Consider the following 14,476-nt stretch of genomic DNA (forward strand, 5'->3'; position numbering starts at 1 on the left):
TAGCTTTAGTTCTACCTCAAACCCCTTCTTGATTCCGAAATAGCTTGATCTAGACTTCGTGCACTTGATATCCATTCCCTTGGGTTCGACCTTGACTTGCCACTACGCTAAATAGGGGTTAGTTAAGCTATAAATATTGTTTGATAGGGTGGGGTGGTAGCCCAACGACCTACCGTTTCCATCCCCATCAAAATGGCGCCGTTGCCGGGGAATGGTGCTTGAGTGTATGTTGTTTTTGAGTCTATTTCATTTTGATAAAATACAAAAAGATTTTGTTTCTCTAGGCTACACTTGTAGCCGTGCTACTAACCTTTTTGTGTGAGTTTTGCATGCATAGAACCCGCGATCGTCCCCTTGTTCCCCTTGATCCGGAAATTGAGAGGACTCTTTCAAGAAGAAGAGTGGATAATAGATCCTTGGCTTATATCTCTTCAAGTGAAGAAGAAATTCAAGAAGAACAAGGAATGGGTGAAAATCCTAGAATAGCCTTGAAGGAGCTTGGAGTGCCCGGGGCATATAGGTTTGAGAGTGGAATAGCTCCACCTACTACCCCGGCAAATGACTTCGAAATCCGGCCGGCAATGATCACCTTGATTGAGAGAAGGCAATATAGTGGGGCTAAGAATGAGAGCCCATTGAACCATTTGAAAGAATTTGAAAAATATTGTAACACTATCAAAGTCAATGGGGTCTCTCAAGAATTCATCCGCCTCAAGTTGTTCCCTTTCTCTCTATTAGGAAGATCTTTGGAGTGGCTAGACAAGGAAGTGAAGCCCAACTCCTTGAGAACTTGAGACGATGTTACAAAGGCTTTCTTGTCCCGTTTCTATCCCCAAAAGAAGACGGCGGAGGCAAGAGCCTTGATTCAAGGGTTCAAGCAAAGGCCGAGTGAAAGCCTTTATGAAGCATGGGAGAGATTCAAAGAGTATCAAAGGGAGTGCCCTCACCACGGAATCCCCACATACCAAGTGATCCAAATCTTCTATGGCGGTTTAAGTCCCCAAGGCAAGTCATGTCTTGATGGAGGGGCCGGGGGCCCTATCATGAACAAAACCGAAGAAGAAGTTGTGGACATCATTGAGGACGTGGTGACATATTATAGGGATTGGCAAGATGGGGAGAGAGACTCTTCAAGCAAGCAATCTTCATTGTATTCGGTGGACCATCTCAATGCAATCAACAACCTTTCCTCCCAAATGACAAACTTAGGAAAGGAGGTCACCGCAATCAAAGCTAAGTTGGAGAGCACTTCTACCTCTTCTCAAGCTTCTAATCTTCCCTCCCAATTTAAGGGGAGAGGTACTCCTTCTAACTCTCAACCCCCTCCCTCTTCACATAATATGCCTTTGGGTTGCTTGTTTTGTGATGCATGTGGATCGTATGATCATGACTCTAGTGTTTGTCCTAATGAATGTGTTGATGAATTTGACAACAATGAGTGTGAACATGTTAATTTTGTGTCAAACAACAATGTTCAAAGGTTTGATAATCAAAAAGGCCAATGGAATAGGAATTACCAAAACCAAGGCAATTTTGACAAGTATAATCATAATGGTGGTTATAGGAACCAAGGGAATCAAGGTTCTCGTGGTAACCATAACCAAGGTTATAGTAGCCAAAATCAAAGCCAAAACTATGGTAATCAAAATCATAATTATGGTAATCAAAACCAAGGTTATGTAAATCATAACCAAGGTAATGGAAACCATAATCATGGTGGTGGTAACCATAATCAAGGTTATGGTTCAAATCAAAATAGGAGTAATTGGAACAGTCAAGGAAGGGGAAATTTTCAAAACAATGCTCAAAGAGGTCCCCCACCCGGCTTTGTTCCAAAGACTCAAGGTGAAAATTCCTATTCACAACCTTCTTCTCCTAAGACAACCTTGGAAGAGTTGATTGATAATCAAACCAAGATCATTAACACCTATATGGCGGTTAGTGATAAGAAATTCAATGAGATGATGACCCACAATAAGATGCTTGAGACTCAAATTACTCAATTAGCAAGCACTATTAAGGATTTTGCTAGTCCTTCATCTTTGCCTTCCCAAGGCGTTGAACCAAAGAAACCCGTGTACTCTATTGCCACAAGTGGTGGAAATGATTTTTATGAGGGAGTTTCTTGTTTAAAAGAAGGAAGAGATGAGTGTGGTGCTAAGGAGAATGAAGAGGAAAAAGTTGAGTCTAAGGAAATCTATTGTGAGGTTGACAAAAGAGAAGAGTGTGTTGGTGAAAGGATGAGTGAGATAGAGAGATTTCCCGATCTACCATATCCCCAAAAATACTTGAGATTCAAAATGGATGAGCAATTTGGGAAGTTCCTTGAAGCTTTTAAGGATGTTCATGATTCTACACCCTCTACCGAACCAATTCCCGACATGCCTAAGTACTCCAAGTTTGTTAAGGAGATCTTAGAGGAGAAGGAGGATTTTGATGAGGGTAGTTCGGTGGAAGGAGGGAAGTGCTTTAGTGCTCTTATCCATGGTGAACTCCCAAGGAAGATGGAGGATCCGGGGAATTTTTCAATCCCTTGTCAAATTAAGGAAATGGTTTTTGAAAATGCTTTGTGTGACCTTGGTGCTAGTGTGAGTATTATGCCCTTTTCGGTCTTCGAAAAAGCTTGATCTAGGTGAGCTTCAACCATCTAAGATAACACTTCAATTGGCCGATCGTTCTATTAAGTTTCCTAAGGGAAGAATTGATGATGTCCCCTTAAGGATTGGAGAGTTTGTTTTTCCGGTGGATTTTGTTGTTCTAGAGATTGAGGAGGATGAACATATTCCAATCATCTTAGGGAGGCCTTTCTTAGCTACCTCGGGAGCTTTAATAGATGTCAAAGGAGGTCAAATTACTTTGAGGTGTGGGAAATTAGAAGAGAGTTTTAAGTTAAAACCAATGCATGAGTCTTTATCTTGTGTCCAAGATATCGCATGTGCTAGTCTTTCTCGTTCCATTGATGGTATGTGCATGATTGATTCTTCTACTAATAATGTTTTTGAGATTGTTGATGATGTTTGTGCAAGTATTGATAATGTTAGTGAAGAAGAATTTGTGATTAAAAAGACAAAGGATGAGAAAGATATTGGTTTTCCAAATTGGTTCAAGCTTAATTCTCATGAGGAAGAGAAAGCTTCCATGATTAAGGATGTTGAAGTCAAGCCGAAGAAAAAGGCACGTGACTCGAAGAAAACAAGGAAAAGGAAGAAGTTGAGAATTGAAAAAGAAGAATTTGAAAAGAATTTTGTGAGAGTTTCATCAAGCATTCATGAGAAGTTGCCCAAGGTTGAAGAAGAATTTGCTCTATCAACCACCTTGAAGAAGGGGGTGTTCTTTGATCCTCCATGATTAGGAGGAAGGGTCGAGCTTAGGACCATAAGCAAGCGCTTCCCGGGAGGCAACCCGGAGTTTCTAACCTTTCTCTTTGATTTTTGAATTTTCTCATTTTTTGTTTCTTTTATTACTTTGTCTTTTCTTTTACTTTTCTTTTTATTTGGATTTTTAGGATATCCGTTTGTGGGATTGGAATTCAACAAATATGCATGATGGATGGAAGGTGTTCGTGGCACAAATCATATTTTGTTCGATTCTAGTCGAAATTTGAGGTAAAAGGGTAAGAATTTTAGAGAGGTAAGATAGGAATTTCATATTTTGAAAGTTGGAGGAAATTGATACTTAGTGAATTTTTGTGGTGTGTACATGAATTTTCAACTTTGAGGACTTTGAAAATGATTTTAGCTACTGCCTATGTTGTTCCTCATCACCATCATGATTCATGTGCGCACCCAAATAGGCAGTAGGTATCAAATTTTTGAGAAAAAAAGAAGGAAGGAGCACGCACAGGGATGTGCGGCCGCACACGAGGCATGTGCGGGCGCACAGCCTACGTGTGCGGGCGCACATCAGCGCTGTGCGGCCGCACAGATGCTGGACGTGCATTTATCTTCTTCTTCCTCCTTTTTCCCTTCATTTTCTCACTTCCCTCATCTTCCTCACTCACACTCTCATTCAAACCCTCCTTTGTGTGCACTCCTCCACCCTCATTCATCATCTAAAATCACTCAAATCCTCACCAAAATCACTACATTCTTACTCAAAATCACTCACAAATCTTTCTACACTACAAATTCCTCACAATTTGACCCAAATTTCACTCACTCTCTCTCCTACTCTTGGTGGCCGAAAATTGGGGGTTTTGTGTGGAGTTGGAATTGCTTGCTCAAAATTGGTTTATCTTGCTTCTTTTATGGTATAATCACTAATCCTTGCTTTAATTTTGCCAATTATATCATAAATTTGCATGAATTACAAATTTGTATGAGCATGAATAGTGTAGTATTGATTTTGTGAATTTTGATGCTTGTTCTTGATTTTGGTTGTGATTTGGTGATATTTGTTGATTAATTTTGCATGACATTGTGTTGTTTGTTGATTTTGTAGCAATTTTCATCAATTTTGGTTGAATTCTTGTGAGTTGAAATTTTGGAAAGTTGGTAGTAAGTGGTGATTTCGGTATTGGCTTTGTGTTTGCTCTTGGATTGATTGAAAAGGAATTTTTCTTGGTTCATTGATATTGTTGATTGGTTTGGAATTGGTTTGATTGAAGGGAATTGTGAAATTGGAGTTTGGTGATATTGGTAGTAAGTGGTGAATTTGGGTGTGGTGCTCTTAGTTCCTTGGTTTGCTACTTGATTGGTTGTTGGTGATCTTCTATACCTCTCACAATGTCTAAATACCTCAAGAAACTCACCAAAAAGCGAAAAACCGATGTTAGCATCGAGGAACCTCCCCGCCTAAGTACCTCCACTAGGCCTAGTACATCTTCTAGGCCTAGTACTTCCAACCCATCTTCCACTCAAACACGACCTCCTACCTCTCTTCCAAAGAAGAAAAATTTCACCGATAAACAAAAAGCCTTTTATCAAAATCTGAAAGATGAAAGAACCCTCAAACAAACCCGCCATTACTTTCAATCCGATATGCTGAAGTTGGGGATTGATAATGATGTGCGGTCATTGCTTTTGAATTTGAGATTGGGGACTTTCATCGCCGATGCCTACCGCACCTACAAGGAGCCTACCTTGGAGTTCTTGGCTACCTTGGAGCTTGTACCCATTGGAGGGGTATATAAGGAGCGGTTCCAATTGTTCAACAACATTTTTGACCAATCTTTGGAGGAGTTCAACGCTGCTTTGGACTTTGATCCCCATGGGAATATTATTAACGTTGAACACTTCATCTTCCCGGATTATGATCAAGATTCTTGGTGGGAAGACATCTCCGGTGGTAGTGAGTTCATCGCCAACAAGGCCAAGATCTCGGACGTGTACCAACCTTGTCTTAGGGTTGTACACCGTATATTGGGCTATGTCTTGTTCCCCAAGCAAGAGATGGGGAAATTGAGTAAATTGGAGCTCAAAGTCCTTTGGCTATCTACTCGCCCGGAGTTTGTGGGCCGGTTGAACTTGGGCTACATCTTTGCCCAATATTGCTTGGACCTTCGCAAAAGGAGGACGGGAGAGATCCCATGTGGGGGTATGGTAACTAGGCTTCTGACTCAAATTCGCCTTGATGATTATCTCCCATTTTGTAAGGAGATCGGGGATGCAGATTCCATCTACCTCGATATGCAACAATTGGGTCAAATCCAATTTATCTCCAAGGGTTTTAGTGAAGGGAGATATGAGTGGCTAAGGGGCCACGAGCATTGGTGCTTCTTGCCTAACCCTAGCTTGACTTCTTTGGCTAGGATTGCCGACAATGTTTGGCATGTTCCCACGTCCTTCCGGCATCCCAACTTTGATTCCGAGGAGGATGAAGAAGAAGAAGATGAGGAAGAACAACAAAATCAACAACAACAACAACATCAACAACAACAACATTTTTCTCCACAACAACAAGCTCCTCATGAGCAAGAACAAGAGCAAGGGCAACATGCTTTTGCCAATGAAGATTTGAAGGCTCTTAGTGAGCAAATGAGTGGATTGAAAGTCCACGTAGACGGCATGTACGATCAAGACTTTGGGGCCCTCTATGACCAAATAAGAGGTATTCAAGAGATGCAACAAGGTATGTTTATACAACAACAACAACTTTATGATGCGGAAGTTAACCGTGGGAACATTACTCCCCCGGTTAACTATCCGTACTTCCCGCCCCAACAAGGTCCTCTACCTTCGTTTGGGCATCCTTATTGGTCGGGGCCTTCTAACCCCGACACCGAGCGTCACTATTACCCGGACGAGCATGGTAACTATGATTACAAGGCTCCGGGTGGTAGTGACTATAGGGGGGATCCTAACTACCCCCATGTCCATCCCAACCACCCCTTTGAACTCACTTTGCCCGATAGCTTCACCCCTCTTGCCTCTTGGCAACACGATCTTTTCAAGGGGCATTATGGGTGGCCCGAGGGGTACACCGGAGGATGGGAGCCTTACCCTCATCCCTTCGATGACCCCGAGCGCAACAGAGACCCCGATGGGGCCGGGCCAAGTGGGAGTGGTGGTGGTGATGGTAGTAGTTATTAGTTCCCTTTTAGCTTCTCATGCTTTTTACCTTCATCCCTCATATTTTTGATACTTGCTTTGTTTTGATCGGGATGTTGATATGTATTTTCTATCTAGCTTGGGGGAACTAGTAACTTGCTCGGTGACCTTGTTGTTGTTGTGTACATATCTTAGTTGCTTGCATGTTTATTTTCATTCCTCTTTTTGGTTTCCTCATTTTCTTGATCTCTAGGCTACTTTTCTTGTAGCTAGCTTGTTTGCCCTATTTTCTTGGATGTTTGTTGTTTGTGGAGTTGTTTTGCTTGCCATGTTGTTGTTGATGATCCCTTATATCCAAATCCCTCAATCCAAATCCCTTAAATCCAAATCTTGTAGTTTAGAGTAGTTCTTTAGTTAGTCTAGATTTTATTTCTTTTATTCTTTATTTTCTTTGGTAGTTTATCTTCTCTTTCCTTTAGTTGTATATACTTCTTGCTTTGTTTATTTTCTTTTATTTGTTGTTTTCTTTTATTTGTTTTGAAGTTACTAACCATTTTCTTTGTTCATAGTTTCTTTTATTTCTTTTTTCTCACTTGGTTCCTTGAAGAGCTTATGGATATGGAATGCTACGAGGTGGTTTCTTATTGCTTCGTTTATTTTTGCTATGCTTGGAATCCCGGTGAGACCTTTCTTATTTTACTCTTTATTTTCCTTGGTTGCATAGAATAGGATTAGTTTAGGAGAAGTTGAATGGTTCGAGGATGGATGCTTGTTAACACGTAATGTGTTTGGGATCGGTGACTTTGTTGTCTATCGATCACTTGTTTGTCGATTGGGATTTTTATGTGTTTAACATGCTTTCTAGTCCTTTGCATGCTTTTCTCCTATGTTTTCCTTTCCTATGTCTCCATTTCTTTTCTTTTACTCTCTTTTATTTTACCTTTTTCTCTTACTTTCTTTTATTTTTCTTTTTATTTTTGATGTGATTTTGAGGCATTGTTTTTCATTTCTTTTCTTTTGAGATGAACCTTGTACATTGGACTTGTCTTTTGCATGACTTTCTTCCTAGGTTGTAAAGGTATGCACGGTTTGAGATTATGTTCGGTTGACTCTAGGATAGTGTATGCTAGGGTAGTTGGTTTGAACTAGGAGGATCATGAAGCCGGATTCTACTTGTTTGTGGTATGTTGGTAGTTGCTTCCTATAGTTGATTTGACACCATTGGTGAGTTTTTGCCACAACCTTGTGAGGTTACTTGTTTTTCAAGCCTTCAACATTCCTTGTTTGAGCGGCGTGGATCCTTGACTATGCAAACCTAATCTAATAAAGCTTGATGTATGATTCTCAAACACGAGACCGAACTATCTAGGAAGGACAAAGGCACATTTTTCGGGGTGGTATTTTTCATTTTTACTATATTTTGTTATTTTCTTTTGTTTTGGGTTTACATTTGCCTTCTTGCAACCATTTGAGCCTTATCCGTTCTTTTCAAGCCACATCTTTAGTTATTTGACCTTTTGTTTCATTTTCTACCTTTCTTGATTTTTGTGAAGCAATATGATCATTTGAGATGAAGTTTGTGGTGGTTACGTTGGAATTTTGGTTTTTATGAAAGCAAGATTGTGTTATGATTTCTTTGTGAATAATGGCAATTGAGTATGAGTAAAAGCCGTCCTTTATAATAAAAGGCATGGACAAATAAGTGCAAAAGTTGTAAAAGCCGTCCGAATTTAGCAAAAGGCAAGGACTTTGCAATTACAATATAAAAACATAAAAAAAAAAAAAAAAAAAAAAGTGAAAAATTCAAAAATATTTTGATGTATTCTTTTCTCCTTCTAAGCATTGAGGACAATGCTCCATTTTAGCTTGGGGGAGAAGCGTGTACGCTTTTTGTATATATTTTTGTGAGTATAGCTTCAAGTAAGTTTGGGGGTGTTGTTTTTGTTTGGTAATTTCTTGATTGTGGTGTTAAGGATTGATCACCCTTTTGCTTCACTTTTTAGGAATATCACCAAATTTTTAAATTTTATCCTACCTTCACCCTTTATGCCTTACGTTACAACCTTGGGGAAAGACCTTTCGACCTAGATAGTTGAGTCACTATTCGGGGGAGGGCATCATGGGTCATTGCCTAAGGAAAGGGGATGCATAGTCAAGATGTCGAGTAGCCTAAAAATATTTCTTTTCCGGTTCCTTCGAGGAATCATTGGGACACTCACTAAAGGGAGATTTGAGACTAGTGGGAAGAACGCGGTAAGATTGTTTGGGATGAAAGTAAATTGTGATAACTAGTTCCTATGCCTAGCATACCCTATGTTTCAATCAACCTTGGATATCTTGAAATGTGCATACCTTAACTACTTGAGAAAGATTGTCATTCATTTGCTTTATAGTCTTTATGTTGATTCATTTCGTAAAGGTTTGTTTTTCTTTCTTTTTCTTCTATGGTTTGCCTCATTGATGTTTGGTGGAGAGTTATGGGTCAAACTCTTAGGATACCCTTACGAGACCTCACTCGTCCTCATAGGCGACTTTGGGGTTTAAAGGGCTTGTTGTAGCTAAAAACAACCGTGATTCCTACGACAATGAGTTTTAGTGTATATTCTTATCTTGAGTCTTTCTTTTTCGTTTTTAATAAAATTTTCATCCTCTCTTTTTCTTGCTTTGTTTTGCTCGAGGACGAGCAAAAGTTTAGCTTGGGGGAATTTGATGAGTGACATTTTTGGCACTCATTTGGTTCCTTTTTGGATGATTTTTATTTCTTTTTATCTTTCTTTTCTTTAGTTTCCCTTAGTTTTATTCTTGTTTTCTTCATTTTATGCTTTTTGTAGTTAGTTTCTCTATTTCGTGCTTTTTCTTGTTTACTTGCTATTTTTTCCTTTTTACTTGCTTTTTATCCTTTAATTGTAGGTTGTGATTGATTATCCAAGGATTCCCGGGCTTCCTTTCTATGGTTTTCCATTGATTTTCATGCCTAAAGCTTGTGCAAGAAGTTTCAAGTCAATGAGAGGTTCAAGGAGCATGCTTCAAAGTCTTGTTTATGCCTTCCTCATGGCTCATTTTCTTCAAGAAATTCAAGGAAGTTGCTGCCTACCTTGTCCTCCATCATCATCATCTAGGATGCGTGCACCTCGTGAGCAAGGGCAAAGAAGAAAGGAGGAAGCTGCAGCTATGTGCGGGCGCACTTGAGGAGTGTGCGGCCGCACATCTGTCGTGTGCGGCCGCACATCAGGTGTGTGCGGGCGCACATTCCTGGGTACACTCCTTCGAGCGCCCGCACTTACGAGGGTCTATTTTTGGGCGTCATTACCGACCTCTCCTTTGTATATATAGTTATTTCTACCTATTTTTGGAAAAAAGGAAGTTTTTAGTTTTAGATTGAATTTGATAGTTAGTTTTTGAGAGAATTTTAGAGAGAGAAACTCAAGAACTAGAGAGAGAAACTCATGATTTTTGGTGATTGCTCAAGGATTCCTCATTGTATTTGATCTTTGGATCAAAGTTTTGTAAGGATCTTCTTCTTGATTTCAATTTAAGTTTGATTTTAGTTGATTTCATTAGTTTTTCATATTGTTGATGATTGATTTGGTTATTGATTGAATTTTGATTGATTTTGATTGATTGTTGGTTTAATCTTTGATTTCAAGTTTGTTGATGATGAATTTGATGAATGTTGTAGTTTTGATCTTAATTCCTATGGCTAGCGAGTAGTTTCCTACAACCACGAAAATAGAGCAAATACCTACAACCACGAAAATAGAGCAAATACCTACAACCACGAAAATAGAGCAAATAAAGAAGAAAAGGCTAGAAAACCAACGAAAAGCACAAAAGCTACAAAATAAGAGAAGAAAGGTAAAACTAAGCAACAAAGCATAAAACTAAGCACTTATTAAGCAAGAAAGCTATGAAAAGAGAATAGAAATGACCTAAATGCTCGTCAAATGTGTGCCATTTATGACACACATCAAATACCCCCAAGCTTACCTTTTGCTCGTCCTCGAGCAAAACGAAACCAAGGGAGTGGAAATGACGAGCTTATTCAAACAAACTAAAGAAGAGACGAGATGAGAATATACACTAACTCACTTTCGTAGGAATCACGGTCAATTTTAGCAACTAATGACAAGCCATTTAAACCCCTAGATCGCCCTAGAGGACGAGTGATGCTCTCGTAAGGGTATCCTAAGAGTTTACCCATAACTCTCATAATAATACAAACAAGGCAAAGCATGAAAAAGAAAACAAAATACAAGAAAAGCAAACAAATGTTCATGAAAGGACTTTTGCAAATGTACAAGCACAAGTGGATGCAAATCTTTCTAAACAAGTAAGGGAGTGCACGCTCCAAGATACCCTAGGTTGATTGAAACATAAATATGCTAAGCATAGGAACTAGCTTTCACAATCCACTTTCATCCCAAACGATCTTACCGCATTCTTCCTAATAGCTTCAAATCGACCTCAAATGAGCATCCCAATGATTCCACGAAGGAACCGGAAAAAGAGAATTTTTAGGCTACTCGACATCTTGACTTTTGCATCCCCTCTCCCTATTCCTAAAACTCACATTCCTCTTCACCGATGAATGACTCAACCATTTAGGTCAAAAGGTCTTTCCCCAAGGTTGTAACGTTAAGGCAAAAGGGTGAAGGTAGGCTAAAATTTAAAATTTGGTGGTTTTCCTAAAAGTGAAGCAAAGAACGGCCAATTCTTAGAATCACAATCAAGTAGTCACCAAACAAAAACAAACTAACACCCCCAAGCTTATTCAAAGCTATAAATCACAAACATATACACAAAAAGCGTGAGAACGCTTCCCCCCAAGCTTAAATGGAGCATTGTCCTCAATGCTCAAAAAGGGAGATAACTCACATCAAAATATTTTTTGAATTTTTCATTTTTCTCTTTTTTTTTTCTTTTATTTTTTAATAGTGCTTTGTCCTCGCCTCTTTTAACTTTGGACGGCTTTTTCGATTTTGCACTTATTTGTCCATGCCTTTTATAATGTAGGACGGCTTTTACTCATACTCATTTGCCATTATTCACAAGGAAGAAATCACACAATCTTGCTATCATTAGAACCAAACATTTCAACTTCTCCACCACAAACTCCATCAAATATGATCAATTGCTTCACAAAAACCAAGAAAAGAAAGAAAATGAAACAAAAGGCCAAATATCTAAAGATGTGGCTTGAAAAGAAGGTATAAGGCTCAAATGGTTGCAAGAAGGCAAATGTAAACCCAAAAATAAAGAAAGAAACAAACTATCCTAAAAATGAAAAATACCACCCCGAAAAAGGTGCTTTTGTCCTTCCTAAATGGTTCGGTCTCGGATTCAAGATCTATGAGTCAAGTTTCAAGATTAGGTTTGCAAGAAGTCAAGGATCCATGCCGCTCATGCAAATATAGGTAGAAGGCTTGAAAAACATAGAACTCACATGGTTGTAGCAAAAACTCACTATTGGTGACAAATCGACTATAGGAAGCAACTACCAAACGGGCCACAAACAAGTAGAATCCGGCTTCAAGTTCCCACTAGTTCTAACCAACTACCTTAGCATGCTTTATCCTAGAATCAACCAAGCGTACTCTCAAACCGTGCACACCGTTACCATTTAGGAAGAAAAGCATTCAATTATACAAGTCCAAATGTTATTATGTCCAAAGCAAGAACAAAACAAAACACGTTGCAAATTTGCCTAGATAGAAACAAAAATCTTTTTGGAGTTTTTCAAAATATAAGAAACATGGAAAAGCATATACAAAGGTGCAAAGCATATATGAATCAACATCCCACCAAACATGATAGAATACCCTCCCCCAAGCTTGAATGAGACAATACACTCAAACATAAATCATATAATCCATGGGAGGGGAAAACAAGGAGATCAATCCAACAAACCAACATATGTCCAACAAGTCATCATCCACTAGAGAAAGAGCAAAGAAAGATATTACCGGATTTGAGGTGGGTGTAAATACCCGCAAATGACCCAATTTAAACCTTTCAAAGCTAATTTCTCAAGAATTAAACCTTGTTTCCATATGCTCGCAAAGATAGGAGTCAACCTTCCTTGATTCTTGATCCAAATCGAAGCACCCAAGTATATCAAGTCATGTACCTAGCAAAAGGCACACAAAAATTTCCATGAGAGAAAATCTATTCTAAAAAGAAAAGGAAAATCTAATCTAAAACATGGGTTACTTCCCAAGAAAGGCTTGCTTAAGGTCCAAGCTTGACCGCTCTAGTAAAATAATATTGCAAAGATCGCAAGAGCTTGTCAAATGCACTACTACACATTTCATAAGAAAGTAAGTGTGCACATGACAAAAATAAGGCATGCAACAAGCAAAGTGCACACCTATGAGGAGAGAGATGCCAAGGGAAGGAAGAAGAATCAAAAGAAAACTCAACAAAATAAGAAGAAAAAGAAAAAGAAAAAGAAGAAGAAAAGGGAAAAGAAGGCAAACTCTCCTCAAAATATTTTTGGGTGGCAACATCACCCTTTTCCCAAATTGGAGACAAATGAGCCACATTCAAATCTTCATAGACATAAGGATCCCCAATAGGCTTACCAACAAAGGAAGGGAGAAAAATAGGGCAATATGGGATGTGGTTAAACTTTTGAGAGAAAGGGGTATGAGAAAAAGGCAAAGGGTTAGCTACTCCCTCAACATAAGGTCTCACATCACCAATGAGGGCATGAAAATCAATCATAGAATCCTCAAAAGAAGAACGCTCATGATCACCATCTCCCTCAAACATCCAACTCCCAAGAGGAGCCACATAATCTCCTCCATTACCTTCATGAACAATAGCTCCCTCTACTTCCTTAAAGCCTAGAGTCTCAAACCCATGCATGAATGGAGACAAATTAATTTCAAAATCATCTCTCTCCCATGAAGCATCATCAATGAACTTGCTTAAAAGGCTATGGCTATTCCCTATGCACTCAACCAACACAATTGTCATAACCTCAAACGAGTCCAAATACTCATGGATAGAAGAGTCACATTCATACACTTGAAACTCATCACAATCAACAAAGGAAGAGATGTCTAGACTCAAAATTTCATCAAACTCATTATCACTCTCGACTCTCTCTCCTTCAATCCTATGCTCAACAATAGGATCCTCACACACTCTTGGTTGCTCGGAATTACCATCATCACCCTCAACACACACATTAGATTTGTAACTTTCACACATAAGCATCAAGGATGACAAATGGCTTCCTAGCTCTTCATTTCTCCTTCTTCCCTCCTCAAGACGCTCCTCATTCTTTTTCATCATCTCCAATTGACTTCTTAAACAATTAAGAGTCGACTCTTTGTTAGGCCCAAGATCATCACGAAGCTCAACATGCCTAATTTGAGTTTCCAAGGTAGCAATGAGAGATTCAAAAGGGGTAGGAGATTGAGGCTCAACAAGAGAAGAAGAAGTACAACCAAAAGTGGGATCATCATCATTAAAAACATGAGCATTTTCATCAAATAGGGGGTTGGGAGCATTTTCAAATGTATGAGATTTGTTAGCTTGAACATGCAACACATTATCATGAACAAAAGAGGAAATAGAATTGGAAGCATTTGTTCTAGGTTCAACTATGGGGTCATGTGACATATCATGGTAAATCATGCTAGCATTGAAAGAATTAACACATTGCACATCAAAAATGGAAGCACGTTTACCCTTGTTATAGACTTCCCAAGCAAACCAAACATAAAAATTCCAAGCATCTTCAATAGAAAATGCTCTAAAATTACCATTATGCATTCCTTCAACTATATCCCTAGTTTGCTCATTCAAACCATGATAACAAATCTCACAAGCTTCCCAAAGACTACAACAATTATAGTCAAGAAATTCCTTAAGTCTATTGAAATATTCACAAAAAGGCTCATCATCATATTGAGAAAAAGATAGACATGCCATTTTATAAAAGGAAACAAAAACAAAATAAAAGAAAAGTATACACAAAG

At 38.9% G+C, this 14,476-nt stretch overlaps 1 pseudogene; it reads right to left on the reverse strand.

The window, feature by feature from the left end:
- Positions 1 to 856: 856 nt before the first annotated feature.
- LOC145606378 (small nucleolar RNA R71) lies at positions 857 to 955 on the reverse strand (annotated as a pseudogene).
- Positions 956 to 14,476: the final 13,521 nt, after the last annotated feature.

The sequence above is a fragment of the Chenopodium album genome, chromosome 22, assembly GCF_948465745.1.
Source record: "Chenopodium album chromosome 22, dcCheAlbu1.1, whole genome shotgun sequence".
Classification (NCBI taxonomy): domain Eukaryota; kingdom Viridiplantae; phylum Streptophyta; class Magnoliopsida; order Caryophyllales; family Amaranthaceae; genus Chenopodium; species Chenopodium album.